General features: G+C 45.9%; 1 protein-coding gene across 1 annotated transcript in view; it reads left to right on the forward strand.

Annotated features, from left to right (window-relative positions):
- The first annotated feature begins 1,302 nt into the window (after nt 1-1,302).
- The window catches only part of LOC134932309 (src substrate cortactin-like), a 141,018-nt gene continuing 122,995 nt past the window's right edge, over nt 1,303-19,325 (forward strand). Inside the window, exon 1 of the mRNA XM_063926623.1 lies at nt 1,303-1,377. The gene's annotated coding sequence lies outside the window, so the exon portion shown is untranslated. The remainder of the gene's footprint in view (nt 1,378-19,325) is intronic.

Genomic DNA, 19,325 nt, shown 5'->3' on the forward strand with positions numbered 1-19,325 from the left:
AGTTTTGTGTACGTATATGATATTATTGATGATATATCTATAACCAGACCCAAAAAAATGTTGGGATTTGGTCACAGCAGCATAATAAAAATGTGTATTCCTGCTTGAATCTTAAATATTAGTTTTCCTGTAGAGTCAAAGCAGGATCTTGGCCTTTGGGTAACAAAAACCTTATTTAGCACTCTTATGCAGTGATGAGATCTGGGCGTTCCAGATTTTCATGCATGTTACCATGTGTATTTGTCTTAACTCGTATAGCGGACTGGCTTAGGAACTTCTGGGTAAAGGTGGAGCAACATTTTGCAAGCATAGATTGGTTTCCCCTCTATTGGATACACAAACTAATACTACTAATATTTGTACACGCTGCCTTATATATGGGCCCTATAAGTGAATAGGGGTGGGAGCTTGGCCATACTCGGCAAGTTAAGAGTTGTTTGGTAATAACAATGGCTGGTGACTTTTTTTTATTTTTTTATTTGAACAGTGAAACAACAAATAAATAAGGTCACACAGTTTGAGGTTGCAGAAAAAAAAGTTTAATGTGTTTATCTGATTAGAAAATAAAGAAACCTCAAGGAATATATTAGAATCGCAATCTACTTACCAATGCTTCTCACCACTGCAGAAGCCATATCACAGTTCCTGCCTAGTCCATCCTGTAATGTCCCACCTTATCTTTATTGCTTTACTCTAGCTATTTCTTTAAAAGTTTACGTTTAAAAGTTATATACACTTATACATTTCCACTTTCCAAATAAAATATAGAATTGAAAAATTCTGAGGCAGAGTATGTCTTTTTGTTTTAAATAAAAAAATCAAATGATGTGAAAAAAAGTATAGTATGTACCAAACACAAGCACTTGGGATGTGCGAAAATGGACAACTTACAGTAAACAATGGATAATATTTAGGACTTCAAGTTAAACAACAGTCTGATATTCAAGAAAGGTAAGACCCTCTAACAACATGCAAAAAACATTTTCTCTTATGTTTACGTATAGTCCTTTCCTTAGTGTACACCATATATCTGCTGCAAGGACGGGATTTCTTATAGAATTTACCTAAATCTGTGCCTCCTTTTCTAATGTCCTTCATTTTAGTGCGTAATTTAGAAGTATTTGTGTATGATTTGCAAAAGGCATACACACACATTGGGGGAAGAGATATATGTTGATTTAAGACTGTGACAGAAAAACCACAGAAGAGGAAGCAAACTTATTAAATGAAAGAGCGGAACTGTGACATCAGGAAATCGGTAGAAAGGGAACAGCTAAGCCACCTTATATAGCATAAGAAAGATATATACTGTAGCTGCATACAGCATACAAAAAGAGCCATCCTGATATAAAGACGCTGAAAAGAAAAAGATAAACGGTAAGACAGCCAGTATTGGTCCTGTAAAGTAAACTAATTGCTCCTTTCTAGTGTTAGATGTAAATATAATTGTATGGGGGCACATTGATGCTGGCAGTTATATAGAAGCACATTACAGTATAGCCAATAATGTTTTAGGAGAACTGAAAGGACTGCAGTCCAAAACCTGGCATACCTACTAACCATAATGCAATTTAATTGTATTGAAAATACACACCATTGTTAAATACTGACACAAAGGATAATAAAATCACCTGTCTACAGAAATCAGGAGTAGTACCATGCAGTTGGTCTACATTATGAAGAAAAAATGCCTGGGATAAGTCAATGAAACCTGTCTCTCCCCAGAATTTACCTGAAAACTGCAGATAATTCCTGATCTCCCTCAGTCAGACACAACTCAAAGCACCCTTTTGTTTTCTGTAAATAATATTTCTTGCTGTGCATTATATTTGTATATACCGTGCCCCATGATATAGCACTGTGGAAGAGGTTGTCACTTTATAAATGAATGGTGAGAATATTAATAGATTTTTCCTCGCTACTTTTTATGTTAAAAAAATTCTCTGCAGTCCATGTTTTCTGCATGGTCAGGATAGAGAACCACACACCTGAAGCCAATTGTCTGGGCACAGAAAAACAATTAATTACTGTAGTATTTAACTAAAAAAAGTAATTAATATTTTTGTTTGAGTTTTGTTCGCTTACAATAGATTCATTGGGGGACTTTGCAAACAATATAATACAAGAGATACTGGGTATAAAGTAATGACATTAAATCCAGAAAAGGGTAATGTAAAAACATTTTGTAATAATGCTATTTCAGTCATTTACTTAAAAAGTTCTAATTTATAACCCCTTTTTTAGGGGGTATGGATCATTAGGTTGACCTTAATTTGGTTAATACTGTAGGTTGACACCATGTGGATAGCATGGAAAAGGTACAAAAGGTTGGCACAACTTTTTTTTTTTTTTTTTTTCGCTGTCAAAGCACAGGGAACCCCAGTTTGTCCCCTTGCATGGTTTGCTTGCAGGCAGGTTACTATTGCCAGTCACAGTCCACGTGGATGGTAAAGTATGAAAACGTAGAGAGAGAAAATGCAAGAAACCCTAAAAAAAAAAAGTTGTATTGACTATTGGAACCTTTCAACCTTTTGTACATGTCGACAATAAGCACGGGCAACCTTTTACATGTCGACTATTAATGGTCGACCTTTTTACTATTGACCTACAGTATGGGACGAATACTGTTTTGTAGATGATTTTTGTAAACATGTTCGTAAAAATCATACTCTGTAATGGGGATGTATATTCTGTGTATATTCAATGTGTTCGTAATGCAGAATGCAGATACAGAAACAAATATAGAATGATGACTGTTTCCTTTTGACGTAGTTCCCAGTTTCACAAGACGTATTCATACCAATTTATGCACAATAAGAAGTAGGGTAACTGTCCACTTCCTCCTGCAGCATGCACTGTACAGCTAGATATGAAATAAACATGTTACAGCTAGGTACAGTGGTAACTACTGCAAGCATATAAAATAAAATGAAGGCAGGTAGCATACATGTACAATATGTGCATCTGAGCATGTGATACTTTCTAGGTAGACTTTACAACCTCCATCATGATACTGTAGGCAGACTGAACTTGATTATAATATAGTTATTCAGATTTCTCTTACGTCCTAGAGGATGCTGGGGACTCCGTAAGGACCATGGGATAGACGGGCTCCGCAGGAGACATGGGCACTTTAAGAAAGACTTTAGGTCTGGGTGTGCACTGGCTCCTCCCTCTATGCCCCTCCTCCAGACCTCAGTTTGATACTGTGCCCAGAGGAGACTGGGTGCATTACATGGAGCTCTCCTGAGTTTCCTGTCTAAGTATTTTGTTAGGTTTTTATTTTCAAGGGCCTTGTGGGGGAACTGTCTTCAGATAAGAGGATTCCCTGAGTGTGTGGTGTGTCGGTACGCGTGTGTCGACATGTCTGAGGTAAAAGGCTCTCCTAGAGAAGACGAATGAATGTGGTGTCTCCGTCGACAACGCCGACACCCGACTGGATGGATATGTGGAATGTTTTAAGTGCTAATGTAAATTTATTGCACAAAAGATTAGAGCTGACAGCCAGGGAGTCAACCCATGTCTGTCCCTATGTCGCAGGGACCTTCGGGGTCTCAAAAGCGCCCACTATCCCAAATAATAGATACAGATACCGACACGGATTCTGACTCCAGTGTCGACTACGATGATGCAAAATTACAGCCAAAATTGGCTAAATGTTTTCCATATATGATTATGGCAATAAAAGATGTTTTGCATATCACAGAGGAACCCCCTGTCCCGGACACGAGGGTACACATGTATAAGGGAAAGAAACCTGAGGTAACCTTTCCCCCCTCACATGAGTTGAACGAATTATGTGAAAAAGCTTGGGAATCTCCAGACAAAAAACTGCAGATTCCCAAAAGGATTCTTATGGCGTATACTTTCCCACCAACGGACAGGATACGGTGAGAATCCTCCCCTAGGGTGGAAAAAGCATTGACACGCTTATCCAAAAAGGTAGCGCGGCCATCCCAAGATACGGCTACCCTCAGGGATCCTGCTGACCGCAAGCAGGAGATTACCTTGAAGTCCATTTGCACACATTCTGGTACCTTACTCAGACCGGCAATTGCGTCGGCCTGGGTTTGTAGCGCTGTAGCAGCATGGACAGATACCTTATCAGCGTAAATTGAGACCCTAGATAAGGATACCATTTTATTGACCCTAGGGCATATAAAAGATGCTGTCTTATATATGAGAGAGGCTCAAAGACGCTATGTCGACTTCTGCTAGACGAGTCCTAGGGACCCGGCATTGGACAGGTGATGCCGACTCAAAGAGGCATATGGAGGTTTTACCTTACAGGGGTGAGGAATTGTTTGGGAAGGTCTCTCAGACCTGGTCTCCACAGCTACAGCTGGTAAATCTAAATTTTTTACCTTATATTCCCTCACAGCCTATGAAAGCACCACATTTCCAAATGCTGTCCTTTCGATCACAAAGAAACAATAAAGTACGAGGTGCGTCCTTTCTTGCCAGAGGTAAGGGCAGAGGAAAAAAGCTGCACAACACAGCTAGTTCCCAGGAACAGAAGTCCTTCCCGGCCTCTGCAAAATCTACCGCAGGACGCTGGGGCTCCGCTAAAGGAGTCCGCCCCAGTGGGGGCACGTCTTCGAATTCTCAACCACATCTGGGTTCACTCGCAGTTGAATCCCTGGGCAATAGAAATTGTTTCTCAGGGTTACAAGCTGGAATTCGAAGAGGTGCCTCCTCGCCGGTTTTTCAAATCGGCCCTGCCAGCTTCTCCCCAGGAAGGGGAGATAGTGTTAAATGCAATTCACAAATTGTATCTTCAACAGGTGGTGGTCAAGGTTCCCCTGCTTTAACAAGGAAGGGGATATTACTCAACCCTGTTTGTAGTCCCGAAAACCGGACGGTTCGGTCAGACCCATATTAAATGTAAAAATCCCTGAACCTATAATTGAAAAGGTTCAAGATCAAGATGGAATCGCTAAGAGCGGTCATCGCCAGCCTGGAAGGGGGGGGGGAGATTCTATGGTATCTCTGGACATAAAGGATGCATACCTTTATGTTCCCATTTATCCACCTCATCAGGCGTACCTGAGATTTGCGGTACAGGATTGTCATTACCAATTTCAGACGTTGCCGTTTGGGCTTTCCACGGCCCCGAGAATTTTCACCGAAGTAATGGCGGAAATGATGGTGCTCCTGCACAAGCAAGGTGTCACAATTATCCCGTACTTGGACGATCTCATAAAAACGAGATCAAGAGAGCAGTTACTGAACAGCGTATCACTTTCATTGAAGGTGTTACAGAAACACGGCTGGATTCTCAATATCCCGAAGTCGCAGTTGGTTTCCGACGACTCGTCTGACTTTCTTGGGCATGATTCTGGATACAGACCAGAAAAGAGTTTATCTTCCGATAGAAAAAGCTCAGGAACTCATGACTCTAGTCAGGAACCTATTGAAACCAAAACAGGTGTCAATGCATCACTGCACTCGAGTCCTGGGAAAGATGGTGGCATCATACGAGGCCATTCCCTTCGGCAGACTCCATGCGAGGACTTTCCAGTAGGACCTACTGGACAAGTGGTCCGGGTCACATCTACAGATTCATCAGTTGATCTACCTGTTCCGCAGGGCCAGGGTATCTCTCCTGTGGTGGCTGCAGGGTGCTCGCCTTCTAGAAGGCTGCAGGTTCGGCATTCAGGACTGGATCCTGGTGACCACGGACGCGATCCTCAGAGGTTGGGGAGCAGTCACACAGGGAAGAAACTTCCAAGGTCTTTGGTCAAGTCAAGAGACTTTTCTTCACATCAACATCCTGGAACTGAGGGCCATATACAACGCCCTACGTCAAGCGGAGTCATTACTGCGCGACCAACCAATTTTGATCAAGTCAGACCACATCACCGCAGTGGCTCATGTAAACCGCCAAGGTGGTACATGGAGCAGAGTGGCAATGGCGGAAGCCACCAGAATTCTTCGCTGGGTGGAAATTCATGTAAGCGCACTGTCAGCAGTGTTCATTCCGGGAGTGGACAACTGGGAAGCAGATTTCCTCAGCAGACACGACCTGCATCCAGGAGAGTGGGGACTTCATCCGGAAGTCTTAGCACAGATTGCAAGTCAGTGGGGATTACCCCATATAGACATGATGGCGTCCCGCCTCAACAAAAAGACTACAGAGGTATTGCGCCAGATCAAAAGATCCTCAGGCGGTAGCTGTAGACGCCCTAGTGACACCGTGGGTGTTCCAGTCGCTCTAGGTATTTCCTCTTCTTCCTCTCATACCCAAGGTGTTGAAAATAATAAGAAAGAGAGGAGTGAGAACAATTCTCATTGTTCCAGATTGGCCACAAAGGACCTGGTATCCGGATCGGCAGGAAATGCTCACAGAAGATCCGTGGCCTCTTCCTCTAGGACAGGACCTGTTGCCACAGGGTCCCTGTCTGTTCCAAGACTTGCCACGGCTGCGTTTGACGGCATGGCGGTTAAACGGCGGATCCTAGCAGGAAAGGCATGTTGGATGAGGTCATTCCTACGCTGATAAAGGCTAGGAAGGACGTGACTTCTAAACATTATCACCGTATATGGCGGAAATATGTTTCTTGGGAGGCCAGGAATGCTCCTACGGAAGATTTCCATCTGGGCCGTTTCCTTCACTTCCTACAAACTGGAGTGAAATTGGGCCTAAAATTAGGCTCCATTAAGGTTCAGATTTCGGCCTTATCCATTTTCTTTCAAAAAGAATTGGCTTCTCTCCAAGAAGTACAGGCTTTGTGAAGGGAGTGCTGCATATTCAGCCTCCTTTTGTACCTCCGGTGGCGACCTGGGGACCTTAACGTGGTGTTGAGTTTCCTTAAGTCGCATTGGTTTGAACCACTTAAAACGGTGGAGTTAAAATATCTCACTTGAAAGGTGGTCATGTTATTAGCCTTGGCTTCGACTAGACGTGTGTCGGAATTGGCAGCTTTGTCTCATAAAAGCCCCTATCTGGTTTTCCATATGGATAGAGCGGAATTGCGGACTCGTTCTCAATTCTTGCCTAACGTGGGGTCATCTTTTCATATGAACCAACCTATTGTGGTGCCTGTGGCTACACGTGACTTGGAGGATTCCGAGTCCCTTGCTGTGGTCAGGGCTTTGAAAATTTACGTGGCCAGAACGGCTAGAGTCAGAAAAACAGAAGCACTGTTTGTCCTGTATGCAGCCAACCAGGTTGGTGCCCTGCTTCAAAGCAGACTATTGCTCGCTGGATCTGTAACACGATTCAGCAGGCACATTCTACGGCAGGATTGCCGTTACCAAAATCGGTCAAGGCCCATTCCGCTAGGAAGGTGGGCTCGTCTTGGGCGGCTGCCCGGGGGGTCTCGGCACTACAGCTGTGCCGAGCTGCTACTTGGTTGGGTTCAAACATCGTTGCAAAGTTCTATAAGTTTGAGACCCTGGCTAAGGAGAACCTCCTGTTTGCTCAATCGGTGCTGCAGAGTTATCCGCACTCTCCCACCCGTTTGGGAGCTTTGGTATAATCCCCATGGTCCTTACGGAGTCCCCAGCATCCTCTAGGACGTAAGAGAAAATAAGATTTTACACCTACCGGTAAATCTTTTTCTCGTAGTCCGTAGAGGATGCTGGGCGCCCGTCCCAAGTGCGGACTAATTCTGCAAGACTAGTATATAGTTTTGCTTACATAAGGGCTATGTTACAGTTTTCATCGGTCTTGGACTGATGCTATGTTGTTTTCATACTGTTAACTGGTTAGTATATCACAAGTTATACGGTGTGATTGGTGTGGCTGGTACGAATCTTGCCCTTGGATTAACAAAAATCCTTTCCTCGTACTGTCTGTCTCCTCTGGGCACAGTTTCTCTAACTGAGGTCTGGAGGAGGGGCATAGAGGGAGGAGCCAGTGCACACCCAGACCTAAAGTCTTTCTTAAAGTGCCCATGTCTCCTGCGGAGCCCGTCTATCCCATGGTCCTTACGGAGTCCCCAGCATCCTCTACGAACTACGAGAAAAAGATTTACCGGTAGGTTTAAAATCTTATTATTACACATACTCCTTTTATCATTAAGGGATTTGTATTAATATTTGTGACATAATGGATATTTTCATTGTGAATGAAAATTTACCTGCTATGTATTAAACTTAACCCGCATGCACAGTGTTAGCGATAACCGATGTCCCTGCAAGTTTTTTTCCCGGTATTTTGGGGGAAACCATCACTATGCATGCACACAGTGTCTGTTTCTGAGGCTGTGGGTGAGGGGTCGGAAGATTCCTCTGCTGCTAGTTTACCTCCATATGCATAAAGCGGTTTACACCATATGAAGATGGTGTAAAGAAGAGGGACTAGCTGTGGATTTTCAGAGTTCGGTAAATAAGTGTCAGACAGTAATCCCCATTGATGACAATGTATTAGGCTGCTAGTACATAGCAAAAATTCATGAAATTAACCAGAAACTGCAGTTTCTCCGGCAGGGTCCACAGGATAACAATGGGATTTGATGGAGCATCAGCGGATTGGCACCAATCGATCAAAGCTTTCCGGCCTCCCAGGATGCAACAGGCCCATCCATATATCCCCACCCACTGGCTCAGGCAAATCAGTTTTTTGTTTGGTGCGGCAGGAGCCGTGTTTTAGCAGTCCTAAGCTTTCTTATTTTATTTTTATAGTCTTACTCTTTTTTTTGAGTGATCTTTCTAAACAGCGTCTTATAAGCATATTAAAAAGAGTCGCGACAACGCTTACCCACGAGTACAGTGCTGTTTCGGCGGGCGTCTGTGTCTGATATACTAGCAGGTCCATCAAACGTTACCAGGCTGTGGCCGGAGCACGGGGAGAACTTAAGGCATCGGTTCCGGTTAGCTAGAGGGAATACAGACACAGCCACACTGTTTTGGGAGGAGACTACCAAACGGTAGCTGATGCGCCACCACCGCGGATGCTACAGCGCCAGGCCTTAGGGATCATAGGCTCCAGGAATAGCATGAGGCCGCGATCCCTAAGGTTGACGTCAGCAGTGGGGAGTCAGACGCTCTCCTGGTCGCCCCTCCCCCCAGTTCATGACCAGTTTCCGCCGGTCTCCTGCCATGAACTGTTGACTCATTTCCGTCCCAGACGCTACCATGAGGGGACCCGGTCGTAGCTTAGGTGGCTGTGTAACCGGTGCGTCTGTTCACTGGCCACTACCATGAGGGGACCCGGTCGCAGCATAGGCGGCTGTGTGACTGGTGCGTCTGTGTTCACTAAGTCATGGAGGGGCAGTGTACACTAGTAGCGTCTGGATCCGCTCAGCGTTCGCTAACGTATGATCGATCTTGGAAGCGGGGTGAGTCTCCCTGTATCCCACTCTACTGAGTACGGGCTATACAGCACTAACTATCTACCTTTTGAGTATGAATAGTTAGATAAGTGCATATTGCATTTGTGTCTGTATACCATTACTGTTGTTTTCTTCGCATTGCGTCTGAATAGGTTAGATCGGTTAAACATGATTCAGTAAATGTGTTCTCCTACATACTTAAAATGTTGTTGTGGTTGATGATGTACTCATATTGCTTATTATACTAATGTATAACATGTGACTGACTGCTAGTATGATGCTGACTTTACCATAAAAAATGTCTAACAGTTTGTTTTGCAGATCCTCAATGCTGGTGCATGGTAGGGTCGGATGGATATCATTTTAAAGGTTAAAGTGATTACAGTCACAAAATTGAGTAGTACACTGTGGAAGTGCTGCGGCAATGGTGAGGACACTCATACCATGTTTGTGTTGCAAAGCTTTATTATCGTCTCATGATCTGATTCAGGATGGTCTGTGTGCATAATGTTTTAGGTCAGCAAAGATACAAGGCAGAGGCGGGTAACGGTTGGCTGTGGCCTAAAGAGTGCAGTGTCCGCAAGTAATGCATGCACTCCCGGGTCGGTACCAGCGACCGCGCAATTACTGTTATATCTTTGCACAGACTTTATCCAAAATTGATAATTACACCAAAATGCTGTACCAGGGATAGGTTTACACTGTTAGCCCTTATATACAGATCCACCTATGGTGTATCACTCCTAGCAGCAGCTTCTCAGAACCAGTAGTAAGTAAATCTTCACCTTCACAGGCTACACATTGTTCAGATTAATCACAAGATTATAGCCCAATTTATTCTACTTCATCATATGAAAAAGAGGTAGGTCTCAGCTCTGGAATTTAGCTGAGCTAATGAAAGCAATGAAGCCATTCTATCCTTAGAGGATACAGCAGAGCCGGTGTTGAAAACCAAGGCACCTGTGTTTAAACATCCCAAAACCTGAGTCAGATCAGCTGACGGAAATCATGGAAGAGGCTGGGGCTACGGCCGATAAAAAGTTTAAAATTCCTAAGAATTGGGGGGGAGTGGCCTGGAGGCTGATTTGACTGGCAGCACAGGCAGTGGGCTCCGTTGGAATTCAGGGGTTATTACCCTTGTTTTATCCCCCTTGTGCCCTGGAAGCCCTATTAGTCTCTACCCCTGCAGTGGAGAGGAGTTTCATAGTGGTGGGCCAGCGCTGCGGAATCGGGGAGCCGGTATTCTGGCTCCTGCGGGTTGCGGCCTGACCACCACCTGAAGCCGGGACCTCGATTTGCGGCCGGAGCGCCTGGGGTTCTCCGACCAGCACTCCCGCGGCTATACCAGCGGCACTGCAGGAGTGAGGAGAGGTCGGCTAGGCGCTGCCGCGGGTGGTCCGGAACCCCGGAGGCGGCCATCTTTGATCTCGGGAGCCGGGGAGGGAAGCGGCAGCCACCTCGAGCGGGTGATTCCCCCCCCCCCCCCTCCTCCTGACGAGGTACAACTTTTAAAATTTGGAGCTCTGTTTCTGCCTGCCTGCCTCCCTGTCTGAGTGGCACTGGCTCACCCTGAATTGAGCTAGATCCCTGCTGCAGATAGTACTCTTGCTAGCTGAGTGGCGCCACTGCACTGGCGCCTGTCCCCCCTGCACCCCGCTTCCCCGCCTGGGCACTTTATTATACACGGGCCCCCTCTTCAGTTTGGCAGCTGAGGGCTCCCCGGCTGTGTGTGGCAACTGCACTCCTGGACGGCTGATATCTACGGATTTACGTTAGTCATCCCTTTGCTGCTGCATGGACGCCTGCTTTTCTAGACTCCCGGTGCTGCAGGTTGGTCCCACATGCATTATACTTTCATGCAACTCTCATTGTCTGGCCTGCTCTCTGCCTCCATGCTGCCCATGTGACGTCTCTCCCCTACACCCATGGAGCCGATAACGCTTCTCCTTGCCTGAAATAGAACCACAATCCTCTTTTGACATTTTTATGGCTGTTTATTATTACACCTCGGACGAGCACTATGCCTCCTAAAAGATCCAATATATCCGCCCTTGCACCTCCTATTAAATTTGTCTCTAATCGTACCCCTGGCCCTGTGCCAAAGGGGAAGTCCAGTGCGATTTTCACATCCACCACTACACACTCTCCGCTTCCCACTTCTGGACCGGACCTTGCCTCAGATGCGCCTCTTACAGTTCGTACGCTTCACCAGATGCTTCAGGCCTTACGAACGGACATCACCACCGACCTCCAGTCTTCTATTACTCAACTAGCGGGCGAAGTGACTGATATCGGGGTCCGCACTAATAACTTAGAGGATAAAGTACAGGAGTTGGTTTCTGCCCACAACGAGCTTCTTACCTCTCACAACTCGACCTTGGCGGAACTGTCGGCTGTTAAAGACAAGCTAGCCGATCTCGAGGACAGATCTCGTAGAAACAACGTTAAAATTAGGGGGGTCCCAGAAACTGTATCGACCAACGACCTCCAAGATTTTGCCCTCTCCCTCTTTAAAAAATTACTACCCTCCGTTGACACCCAAGATCTGCTGATTCACAGGATACATCGCTTGCCGAAGCCTCGTTCCGCTCCCAGTAGCTCTCCTCGTGACGTCCTCCTGCGTCTCCATTTTTTTCATATCAAAGAGGACATTCTCAAGGCCACCCGTATAGCAGAGGACTTGGATGTCTTGGATAACCTACAACTATTCCCGGATCTGTCGCTCCATACTATAAACAAGCGCAGATCCTTCCAGCCTATCACAAAGGCTCTCTGCGACCAGGAGATACAGTATAGATGGGGGTTCCCGGTTAAACTGCTGGTTCGAAGGGATGGCTCCACCTTCGCCATCTCATTGTTGGAAGCTGGCATCAAAATCTTGACTGACTGGAACATCCCTGTCTCTGTCCCTCTGTCCTCTCAAGGCCCTCAGGTGCAATCGGACTGGTCCAAAGTGGGCTGACATTCTACCGAATTGATGCCTCTGCCTTTTCCAATTCTTGCTGATTGGATTCCAGACGCCTGATGCCGGGACTATTTTTGTTCTTTGGTCCTGTTGTGTCTTTATGTTGCTATGTGTTTCCCTGACCTGGGTTATCGTTTTTGAAGGGACTTTCATTGCTGTACTTTCTGGACTGGCGCTGGGTCCTGACGCTGCACTTGCAGGTTTTGTTTATTTCTCGTATCTGTATATGTTATCTGACGCATTCTTTATGCTCCCATGCTTAGTTTCTATGCATATCTTTTGTGGTTTTACATGTGTTGTTATATATAAGGTTCCATGGGTGGGGCTCGCGATGGCCTCCCCCCACAAGTTAACTATGTTGCAGACTTTTTTTTTTTTTGCGGCACCTACTGTGGCCCGATATAATGGGCCTTTTGGTTTTTCTATGTGTTTTCTGATTTTTCTCACCCCCTTTTTTTTTTCTCCTTCTTATGCCTTTCCCTTTTTTCATGTTCCCCAGACAGGTATCTCCATGGCATCCATACGTGCTTTTGCTTTTCTGTCCATTGATGGTTAAGGTTATTTCTCTAAATGTCAAAGGCCTCAACTCCCCTCATAAGCGTAGACTGGCTCTCACTACATTTCATAATTATAGAGCTGACATTGTGGCCCTTCAAGAGACACATTTTTCTTCTTCATCCCCCCCTGTTTTTCGAGACCATAGGTACCCCACCTGCTATACTGCTAATGGCCCCGCTAAACGTAACGGAGTGGCTATACTGTTCCATAGACACACACCTTTTACCCTACAGCGACAGATCCAGGATAAGAACGTCCGTTAGCTTATCCTTATTGGTACTATCGACAACACCTTAGTGACCCTTTTATCTCTATACGCCCCTAACTCCCGCCAAATCCCGTTCCTGCGGGAACTCCTTGAGGAATTATATAAGATTAGACAGGGGGCGCTTATGCTGTTAGGTGACTTTAATCTAGTCCTAGATCCTAAGGTGGATAGGTCTTCCACGCAAGGTCCTAGCCTCTCTCCCCGAGATGTGGGCCCGTCCCTTGCTTTTAAGAAGCTACTTACAGAGTTCGACTTGTATGATGCCTGGCGCGTCTTTTCCCCTACAGAGAGAGATTATACTTTCTTTTCTGCTCTTCATAACAGTTACTCTAGGATCGACCTTATTCTTCTAGATAAGAGGACTCTCCAGTATACCCGAAAACTCAAAATCCTCCCCATTACTTGGTCGGATCACGCCCCTGTGTTGTGGTCCTGGGACATAGGTTCACGTCTCCCCCCCCCCCCCCCCATCCCCCCGTCCCTGGCGACTCCCAGACTATCAATTGATAAATCCTGAGACTCTGAAGGCCCTTACTGACTCTCTATCACTGTATATGCAAACCAATGCTCCGGAGGATACTTCTATCTTCACGTATTGGTGTGCTCTGAAAGCCGTGCTCCGTGGCACATCCATTCAAAAAGGGGCTCGGCTCAAGGCTCGCTCTAAGAAAACGCAGGCTGACTTGGAGTTGTCTCTATGGTCTTTGGAGTCTCAGAATCAAACGCGCCCTACTCGGGCATTACGTAAACAACTTCAGGAGGTGCGAGCCCAACTCCAGAAGCTTTTCATGCTTCGTATGCAATCAGCCCTAGCTCGCCTTCGCAGCATATTTTATACAGCTGGTAACAAGGCCACCCGTTTGTTTGCGCGCAAACTTCGTAGCTGCCAGGCTCGTAATCGTATCAAATGCCTCATTGCCCCTTCAGGCAAGCCCTGCCTAAATCCCCTTGATATTGCTCATTTATTCTCTAAGTTTTATGCCAAATTATATAACCTCCGTGATGATTCTACTATACCCCAGCCCTCAGCAGCTTCTATCTCCGCCTTTTTAGATGGCCTTCCTCTCCCCTCATTGGATGATGACACCCTGACATCCCTGAATGCCCTTTGGTCTCTGGAAGAGATACAACTTGTAATTCGACAATTACCAAAAGACAAAGCCCCCAGGTCTGATGGCTTTATTAATTCCTTTTACTTTACGTTCAGTGAGGTGCTCTCTCCTCTCCTCTAACAGCTCTACTCACGGGTCTCCAATACAGGGTCCTTCCCGGCGGAAATGGTTGAAGCCCAAATCGTAACTATCCCGAAGCTAGGTAAAGACCCTTCTGACTGTAAGAACTACCAACCTATTGCCCTCCTTAACACAGATTTAAAAATTTATGCTAAGCTAATAGCCAATCGCCTGAATCCTTTACTCCCACGTCTCATACATCCAGATCAAGTTGGTTTTGTCCTTGGCCGTCAGGCCCCCAACAACACCCGGAGAGTCCTCGATCTGGTTGAGTGGTCTTCCCGCACTAAATCATCGTTTCTCTTACTCTCTCTCGACGCCGAAAAGGCGTTTGATCGCCTCCATTGGGTTTATATGCGCCAGGTGTTGTCCAGGTACGGTCTTCACGGGATATCCTCCGCTCTATTTTAGCTCTCTATGATGGCCATTCTGCTAGAATATTTAGTAATGGTTTTCTTTCCTCCCCATTTCATATTTCCAATGGTACCAGACGGGTGCCCCCTTTCCCCGCTGATATTCGTGCTAGCTATTGAACCCCTCGCCCAAATGGTCCGATTATCTCCGAATTTCCCCAGACTTACTGTATGTGACACTTGTCATAAGCTCTGCCTTTTTGCAGATTATGTTTTATTGTTTGTTTCTGACCCGAGGACCTCGTTGCCCGTCCTACATGATATCTTTGAGCGCTTTAGCGCTGCTTCATATTATAAATTGAACACTACGAAATCGGATGCCCTTCCTATTAATATCTCACCCTCTGTTTTACAATCTTTGAAGGCGCGCTTTCCATATACGTGGAAAGACTACTCCCTGATGTATCTGGGAATCTCCGTTCCCTCCCATTTCCAGAATGTACACTCTCTCAACTATGTGCCTCTGCTGGCTCACCTAACCTCTCTGACTTCTGCTTGGATGGGCTACGAGGTCTCCTGGCTGGGCCGCCCGGCGGCATTTAAAATGATGTTGTTGCCAAAACTTATGTATTTATTTTGAGCCATCCCCTACGCTGTTCCCCGTAAACTGTTAACCCAGATGCGAAGGTTAATGTTATCGTATGTCTGGTAATGTAAACCTCCTCGATTGGCCTATACATGTATGATTCATTCTAAGTCACAGGGAGGCCTCACTCTCTCTGATTTACTCAGGTACCATGAGGCGTCTATGCTCTCCCAACTGTCTGACCTGTCTCTCCCCTCCCACTCTAAACCATGGGTGGATTTGGAACGTGCCCTATTCCGGGACTTCCCCCCTCACTGATCTCCTGTGGCTACCCCGACAACTCCGCCCCCACTATCCATTGGCGCCCTCTTCCATATCCGACGCCCTGATGATTTGGGACTCTAGACTTTCATCTTCCTTTAACATTGTGGCACCCACTAGAAACATTTCTCTGTCTGTATTGGATAAAGTCTTGCCTTATCTCCACTTATCTTACTGGAGACGTTTAGGTATGGAATCTCTCACTGGTATCTTCTCCCCAGCCTCCCTTCTGTCGTTTTCAGATCGGCAAGCTAAATATAACCTCAACCCTTCAGCTTGGCTCTATTATCACCAACTTAAACATTGGATAGACGGTATGTCCATTAGTCCTAACGTCTTCCAACTCCCCACCGACAGTGTCCTGAATCGATTGACTAAGCTTTCATCACGAGGAGCCATTTCTGACTGGTATAATTTGCTGTCCCCTTCGGTTGCCACGACTAGATCTGCTGCTCAAATTCAGTGGGAAACTGATCTCCATTGTACTTTCACTCTTAAGCAGTGGGAATCTATTCACCTTTCTTCTTTATCTCTTTCTAAATGTACTAATCACACCGAAATGCACATTAAATTGTTACATAGACTGTATTTCACTCTTTCTAAACTACACAAGATCTGGCCGACCACCTCTAAATTCTGTTGGCGCCTCTGCCACCATGAAGGTACACTCATACATGTTGCCCTGCACTGCGCTCCTTTTGGGATAAAGTTTATGACCTTATTCACTCGATTACTGACCTTACCCTGACTCAAGACCCTTCATTGGCGTTGTTGCACTGGTACCCAGACACTGTTCCCAAGTCAACTCGCTATGTCCTTGGTCACGTTCTAATTGCAGCCAGAGCTACAATTGCTCAAAACTGGAAATCCCCCTCCTCCCCCTCCCTTTGCAAAAGTTATCTCTAAGACCCACTTCCATTTTGAGATGGAAACCAGGGATGCTGCATACTCTACAGTTCCCTCCTCCCCTATTATGAAGTGGCTCCCATGGCATACCTATAGAATTCCTGAGAAATGGAATTCCAATTATCCTCTTCCAGCTGGGGATTGTTTAAAAAAGTGGAGCTGGCTCCTAAAGTAGATGTGAAATAATCTACATTATCTTTGCTTTCAACGTCACGGATAGGAGAGTGGATGGGTCTCAGAAAAAAAAAATTCCTGTCTAGGGCAGTCATAAGGCCAAGCCTTGGCTTGGCTTGAATGGCAACAGTGGTTGTCTGGGCTGATGCATTGGAAGTTTTTTTTTTCCAATAAAAGATCTCGTACAGCTCATATAAAAAAAACCTGCAATTTTCCTGGAAGCATTGGATATGGGCAAAATATTTACTCCATGGCATCAGCCCCAACTATACCTGCTCGCAGAGCAGTTTAGCTGAGTACGTGGAAGCTGATTCAGAATCTAAGCAGGTTTTGGAATCGTTGTCTTTTCTGAAAATATTATTTTGGGCAAGAATTGACAGATATTCTGGAGTCAGAAGCAGACTCCAAGAAGGTCAGGTTCCTTCCACATACAGTTTCAAGTTACATGTCAGCCCTTTTTTGGTATTTAACAAGTCGGGGAAAACTAGGAAGCATTGGGCTACCAGAAGATCTACAGCTACACCACACTGGATTGGCCCAATATCATTTGATTTTTGGAAACTAAGCAATGTTGGGCCTGGTTAGTACTCAGATGGGAGACCATGTGGAAATACCAGGTGCTGTAGAAAAATAAACCATCAGTCTGATGGTGTGGGCCTCCACCTGGAAGACTCCAGGCTGGGGGGGCGACTTCTTCAGGTCACACACATCTGGCAGGGTATCTCTAGTTTATGCTTTCATCTCCAAGACAGCCTGTCCCTGGGTAGAGGCGAAGGCCATGGCTTTGCAAGAAGCAGGTCAGAAATTGCTTCAGTCAGGAATAGTCATTCCAGTTCCTCTGGCAAACGAGGACAAGGTTTTACTCTAACCTGGTTTTAGTGGGAAGCCAAATGGGTCACTTTGGCCCATGCTCAATCCTAAAATGCTGAACAAATACATTTGAAACCTCTGTGGCACGGGAACCGTTACGTTCCTTGTGTGTGGCATGGAGCCAGGGGTTTTTATGGTATCCCTGGATATAGAAGATGCTTATCTACATGTTCCTATACCACTGTCCATCAGTGTTATCCAAGGTTTGCTATCCTCCAAACAACATTTTCAGTTTTAGGCCTTACCCTTTGGGTTAGCCACAGTCCCCAGAGTATTTACCAATAACACCTTATCTCCGCCAGCAGGGGTTAAGGATTTCCCATACTTAGATGATTTTTTAATCCTGGCACAGTCACAGAGATTGCTCTTTTGTCATCTGCAACAGACAATGGGGGTCATTCAGACCCGTTCGCACACAGCAGTTCTTCGCTATGGTGCAAACGGGTCGGTACTGCGCATGCACAGCGTACGCATTGCGCACACGTGTCGTTGCCCAGGGATACCTGTTGCTGGGCAACGACGCGCACAATGAAATAAGACGCAGCACCGATCGCATTAAGATTGACAGCGGAGAGGCGTTCCGGGGCGGATACTCACCGTTGGATGTCGTTTTCGGGGAGTGGTCATTCGAACGCAGGCGTATCCAGGCAAACGGAGGGCGGATGTCTGACGTCAAAGCTGGGAGGAACGTCGCTGGATCCGTCGCACAGGGTAAGTAGCTCCAGCCTTACTCCTAGGTTGCTGAAAACTTGTTTTGCTTAGCAGGGCTGCACAAGCGTTTGCAGCCCTGCTAAGCAAAAATACACTCCCCCATAGGCTGGGATTAGTTGATCGCACCAGCAGCAAAAAGTTGCTGGCTGCGATCAACTCGGAATCGCCCCCAATAACGTGTTTGCAGAGTCATAACTAGGAAAAATCGTCTCTAGTTTCGTCACACCGGATGACTCATTGGGGACTGTACTGGATAAGGTCTGCAGAGAGTAAATTTTACCTTGCAACAAGATATCTAGGGTTCAGCATAGGATTCAGGACTTGCCACACAGTCAAACGGTATCCATTCGCGCAGCAATGCGGTTGATGGGTTTGATGGTATCTGCATTGACAGGAGGGAGTGTGCACATTTCCACTGTAGGTCTCTGCAGCATCTGATTCTAACCAAATAGAATCTACAGTCATACCACACTGGATAGGCCCGGATCTCTTTGGATCATGGGAGATCAGCAATGTTGGCCTGGTTGGTACCTGGAGGCACCAACTAGGAATACAAGGTGTTGTAGGTATTAACGGATTACGTCAGATTATAAAGACGGACTATGTTACTTACTATAAAAGTAAGAAGGTCGTTGGCCTGGTGGCTACAGACATCCCAGCTGGACAAAGGGAAATCCTTTTGACATCAGATTGGGAAGATTCTGACACTGAGGAGCAGTGTCAGGAAGGTTGGGTTCCCAAAGAAGAAAGTTGTCTGCCGTTAAAGGTTGAAACCTCGGGCCATGTACAGTATACCGGTGTAGGCACAGGACAGTCTTCGGGGAAAGCCTTGTTATCACAGACATCTGGATCTACTGTCTTTGACAGTGTGGCCTTTGAAACATGTATCCTAAAGGCAACAGGATAATTTAATCTGGTAATTCAAACAGTGTTCAGAGCAAGGAAACCTTCCTAAACTCGACTTTAATACCAAATATGGCAAGCCTATATTCATGGGTGCAGTGAAAGAAGGTTGGACCCTAAATCTTTCAGAATTCCGGGGTCTTGGCATTCTTTCGGGTACGAATTGATAAAGGTTTGAAGGTGGCTTCCATGTAAAAGCA

Source organism: Pseudophryne corroboree, chromosome 6, assembly GCF_028390025.1.
Source record: "Pseudophryne corroboree isolate aPseCor3 chromosome 6, aPseCor3.hap2, whole genome shotgun sequence".
Taxonomy (NCBI): Eukaryota; Metazoa; Chordata; class Amphibia; order Anura; family Myobatrachidae; genus Pseudophryne; species Pseudophryne corroboree.